Below are 6,291 nucleotides of genomic sequence, written 5' to 3'. Positions count from 1 at the left end.
TTAAGCATTTGCTTATCCTCAAGCAAAATCCTCAACTCATAATCAAAATAAATTCTTCTCAACTTATAATTTCTATCGATAATATCTCAAAATAATCCATAGGTAATCATACATTGAAAATTCAACTGAAAGAACATCAAAGTTTCAAACATTCCAAGTTTAGCATTTTATCATGAAAACACAGGTGTCTCCCCTCATTTAAGTAATTACCTTTGATTCAAAATATCACAGATTTTCACATCCTCACTAAAGATTCACTTAAATCACTTGATGTGTTAATGAAGCACTCAATAGTCAATAATGAAGAGTCATTACCATAGGCTTGCATGAAAATAAAATCTCCACCACTATAAATTGAGATGAAACATCAATCAAAAGGTCTTTAGAGGGTTGTAACGTGGCCTTGGTTAGAGGGTGTGGTCATAAACTGAAAGAAAGGGGTTAGAATCGGGATTGAATTGAAAAATTTCCTAACTAGAAAAATGACTAGTCATCAATTACGTACAACAGAGCTTTTTCTCAGAATATGGAATTTAACTTCTTTAGCTCAGAAGATTACTACTACCAATATCTATACATGTATTTTTTTTAGAACAAGTCAAATTACAAAATAGAATAAAACATAGCTAAGCAATTATTCCAACTCAAATGTCGATAAAAGTAGGGATCAAATTAATTTAGGGGATTTCAACAATAATGAGTTATGGGTTAATATCGAGGGTAAATCAATGAATGGGTTGTTAGGCTCAAGGGGGTTCACTAAGGGTTAATTGTGAAGGTAGGCTTTTATGAAGTGAGTGGGTTAAACCTAAATGCCTTTATCATTTTGACTTATCAAATCAAATGGTGTGGTCTTGACACTCATAAGCAAGCAAGTTCTAGAATAACAATTCAATACTGACGCACTCATAATGAAAGTGAGCATGAAAGAAATAATAGATGCTCTAAAGGCTCAAGATCTCACAAAAATTATGGCTTTTTGATGTTTAAACTTGTGAATTCCAACTCAAGATAATACCTAAACTTGGGGAAACAACCTAAGAGTTTTTAATTCTTCAAAAATCAACTTATCATGCTTGATTCCCTAATATCTTAAAGTTTAAACAATAAATGCATAAATGTCTATGTTTTAATTCAAGATGTATCAATAAAAGTCATAAATCAATCAAAATTTATCCTAAACATGATATGATAGCTTTTCAAGAGAACAAGACAATCATTCAAGGATTTTTCTGATAGTGAAATGAATACCCCCTACACTTAAGATGTACATTACCCACAATGTACAAAGATAGATATATAAAAAAGAATATAAAAATAAGATTGGGAGAGAAGTGAAACTTCCTGAGTAATGAATGAATTTCCTTGAACTGGAGTTTTGGAGAATAATCAGTGTAAGGGTGGAGGAGGATACTCCGGCGGTGGTAGAGGTTCATTAGTCCATAAGTCCTCCGCCAAAAGAATATTATATCTGGTGGTAGCTATGGTCGTAGTCGAGCAGGACATGACAGTCGTGGAGAACCTTTCCCAGTGGAGTTTCAAGTTCCTGAGTAATAGTGAGCTTTGAAGCTCTTTATAACTCTGATAGAATCAGGAACTCTTTTAGGAAGTATACTGAAGCATAATTACTCGTAATGAAATAGCCGAAGAATAAAAATTGTAAAAACCTCAGGATAAAATAGTATTAAAAGGAAATAAAAAATAATTTCAAAATATAGAGATAAAAATAAAATAAAATAAATAATAGGTGTTTATAGAGAAATTGGGGCACACGGCCGTGGGGCACGCCCGTGTACTCTAAGCTAAGCCCATGTGTTTCGTAGTTTTTGAAATTAGGCACATTGGTGTACACGGCCATGTTACACGGCCATGTCGATCTTCGATCGCTTCTCCCACGCCTGTGTTAAATTGACAGGTTTACCCACGGTTTCAAAAACGGGCGTGTTGCACGCCCGTGTTATTTTGGCAGTGTCGTCCACGGCCATGTCGCACAGCCGTGGCGACTTATTGCATCCCATGTTGCGGAAAAATGTTTACCCTATTTTCATACGGCTGAATCGCACTATCGTGTTTCATCCTGTGGTATGTGCACGGCCTACGGCACGCCTGTGTTCCTGGCCGTGTGGTTCTGAAAAGCCTGTGTTCAATGATTTGGTTAGTATGTTAGATTTTAAAAACTAAAATTTAAAGAAAGTAATATTGTTAGTGCTCGGGTTGCCTCTCGAGAAGCGCTTATTTAAAGTCTAAGCTAGACTTTACCGTGTGATTATACTTAGGAAGATTCGTGGAGCCGTAGCTCCTCCCTGTCATCTTTAAATTTCTCACCGTTGTAAGGTTTGAGGCGATGTGCATTTACTTTGAAAGTACCTTGTGATGGGTGAGTTATTTCTACAGTGCTATATGGGAAAACTATTTTGACTACGAACGGACCTAACCATCGTGATTTAAGCTTCCCACGGAACAATTTGAGTCTCGAGTTATATAATAGTGCAAGATCTCCAACTTCAAATTGTTTATTTTGTTTTAACTGAGCATCATGGTGTCGTTTCGTTGCTTTCTTGTATAGTCTTGAATTTTCATATCCTTAGGTTCGCCATTCATCTAACTGCATCAACCTATTTCCCCCTGCAAGTTTGGGATCAATGTTTAGAAATTTTATAGCCTAGAATGCTTTGTGTTCTAACTCAAATGGAAGATGACAACTTTTTCCATAAACGAGTTTGTATGGTGATGTTCCTATGGGGGTTTTAAAAGTAGTTCTATAAGTCCATAATGCGTCATCTACTTTTATTGCCCAATATTTCCTGTTTAATCCTACCGTCTTTTCTAGGATACGTTTAAGTTCTCGATTTGCCACTTCGACTTGGCCACTAGTTTGAGGGTGGTAAGGGGTAGCTGTTCGGTGGTAAACTCCATATTTCTTAAGGGTCTTTTCAAATTGGGTATTACAGAAATGAGTCCCCCTATCACTAATGATTAATCTAGGTGTTTCAAATCGAGAGAAATTTTTTTTAAGGAAACATACCACTACTCTAGCATCATTTGTAGGCAAAGCTTGGGCTTCGACCCATTTAGACATATAGTCGACAGCTACTAAGATGTATTTATTTCCACATGAACTAGGGAATGGACCCATGAAGTCGATACTCCAAACATCAAATATTTGACATGAAAGCATATATGTCTAAGGCATTTCATCACAGTTAGAGATATTACCTGTCCTTTGGCATTTGTCACAAGAAATAACATACCTGTTGGCATCTTTGAATAAGGTGGGCCAATAAAAACCTTATTCAAGTATTTTATGTGCGGTCTTATTTCCACCGTAATGTCCTCCAGCTGGTCCTGAGTGGCAATGTTCTAAGAATTTTAATGCTTTTGTTCTTGTAACGCATCGCCGAATAACTTGATCTGCACATATATAGAAAAGAAAAAGGATCTTCCCAAAAGTAGTTTTTCATATCAGTAAAGAATCATTTCTTTTTCTGATGTATCAACCCTTTTGGGATAATGTTAACGGCTAAAAAATTAGCGATGTCTGTAAACCAAGGTACCTCTGAGTCAGAAATAGCAAAAAAAATGTTCTTCAGGGAATGAATCATTAATTTCCACTTCATCTAGCTCTTTAGTAGTTGATCGCGTGATTCGTAAGAAGTAATAAATATTTATAATGAAGATCAAACCTAGACTAACTATTATCACGATGAAAAGGCAAGCGCACCTATCGAACAATAGTATAGTAATGGCAAGACCGGGATATTGTACCTAACGGAACTAAAAGTACTAGTAATAACCATCTTTTTATTATTTAACCTAGAAATAAAGAGGGGTTGTTTATTAAACTAATTAACTCAAATAATTAACTAATTACTAAAGCAAAGAGAAAATTTGGAAAAAGACTTGAAGAAAAGTAATTGATAAAGACGACACCCAAGGAGGAATCCACCTAGATTTCACTTTCTTATCTGACTCTGAACCAGACGATTTATTCACTTGACTTGATTCGCGAGACTCCCTAACCTATATTATTATCTCTTTCAAGACTAATAACGTCTAACCCACAGTTGAATTAATTGAAATCTCTTTCTTAATTAAAACCCCTAGCGAAGCAGTAAATCAATTTATGAACTCCCATATTAGTTTCACCCTAATCCGGCAAAATCTCGTAACCCTATTTCTAAGCGTTTGATCAACTCCACTTAATTATGCCAAATCTACTCTTAGATGGGGACTTTTTCTCCTTTGTATAAGTACATCAAATCATGAATCAATACCGAGAATATTAACTCAAGCATTAAGAACACATAATTAAGAACAAATCAAGTATTTATCATACAGTTCAGATAATAATAACAAGATCCATTATAGGTTTCAACCCCCTTAGTTATCTAAGGGGTTTAGTTCATAATAAAATAAGAGTACATCTCAAAAGTATGAAAATAACAAAACATAAAGAAAACTCTAAAACCCCTAAAGGAATTCTGAGAGAGATCTTCAGTCTTGGAGTAGCTCCGGCTTTTGGGATGGATCGTCTGGCTTCGTTGAAGTAATTCCCGGCGTGTGGTTCTATACTCCAGAAAAGTTCTGGAGGAGGGGGCCCCTTCTAAGTCATACTTAGGGTGTTTATATAGGCTTTGGATTGGCTTTCTTCCTCCCTAGGTATCCTTTTCTGTGTAAAATACAACTTCTTGAAAAAAGGGACATGCCCGTGTGGCACGACCGTGTGACATGATTGCTAGGCCGTGTTAGATCTGTTAAATTGCACACGGCCGTGTGGGTCAATGGCCAGGCCGTGTGAATCGTGAAAGCCTTGGTCGATACCCTCGAAAGACACAAACGTGTGAGTAACCCGTGTGGCAAAGCTTAGGCCGTGTCATCTTCTTGATTTGGTTCGTTTTCTCCCTTTTTGGCTCGTTTTTGGCTCCTTTTGACTCCTGGTGCTCTCTTGAGTACAAAACATGAAATAACCGGATGAAGAGCACCAAAATGCACAAATCTAGTAATAAACATCCATAAATATGCTAGGTATTTGGAGTAAAACTATGTATAATTTGGTGTTTATCAAATACCCCCACATTTAAGCATTTGCTTGTCCTCAAGCAAAACTCTAATTTACTGCTAGAATTCATTCCTTTCAATCACATAATTATTACTAATAATGTTACAAACTATTCCACGGAAAATCATACAGTGAGAATTCAACTATAGTGGCATTAAAAGCTTCAAACAATCTAAATCGAATATTTTGATAACAAAATCATAGGTAATCTCCTTCCTCTAAATAATTAACTTTAGTCCTAAATATACAAGAGATGACATCCTCACTAAAGATTCACTCAAATCACTTAAAGTGTTTAAGGTTCAAGATTAAGCTTTCGATTGTCTAACATGAGAAGTTATTACCATAGGATTGCATGAAAATCAAATCTCCACCACTTGTAAATGATATGATACACAAATAAAAAGGTCTTTGCATGGTTGTAACGGGGTTTAGGTTACGGGTATAGATACAAGATGAAAAGAAAAAGGTTAGAATCGAGATAATTTCAATATATTACCCCACAATCAAAAACTTAATTACTGAATCACAAACAAATATCTAGAACTATATTATATGAGCTATTTTTTTTAAGAACAAATCAAGCCGATACAATATAGAAATCATACTTCATGATTCAGTAACAAAAAATGGCGAACATAGTGAGGTAACAATATTAAATTTCATCTCGATAAAAAAAAGGTAAATTAAGTAAGAGGATTTCAACAATAATGGGTTAATGGGTTAATGATGAGGGTTAATCAATAAAAAAGGTTAGTAGGCTCAAAGGGGGTTCACTAAGGGTTTAATTATGTGGGAAGGCTTTTTATGGAGTAAGTGGGTTAAATCCTAAGTGCCTTTATCATCTCAGTATATCAAATCATACGTGTGATCTCAACATATATAATCGAAGCAAGTTCTAGAATAACAGTTCAATGTTGACACACTCAAACCACAAAAGAAGTGAGCAAGAAAGAAAGCTATATGCTCAAAAGGCTAAAAAATCTCACCAAAAATTTAGGTTTGTAATGTCATTCCTGTATACTTAAGATTTCAAGATAATACTTCAATTTAGGAAAATAATCTAAAAATTTTAGTTCTCAAAATATCAACTTATCATGCTCGATTCTCTAATGTCTTATAATCAAATAATCATGCATAATTCTCATGGTCTAATTCATGACATATCAACCATAATTATAGATTACTCAGAATTCATTCGATCAATATTATGAGAAAACCACTTAAGCACA

Source organism: Gossypium hirsutum, chromosome A12 (genome assembly GCF_007990345.1).
Source record: "Gossypium hirsutum isolate 1008001.06 chromosome A12, Gossypium_hirsutum_v2.1, whole genome shotgun sequence".
NCBI lineage: Eukaryota > Viridiplantae > Streptophyta > Magnoliopsida > Malvales > Malvaceae > Gossypium > Gossypium hirsutum.
Note: the sequence above shows the minus strand (reverse complement) of the source record.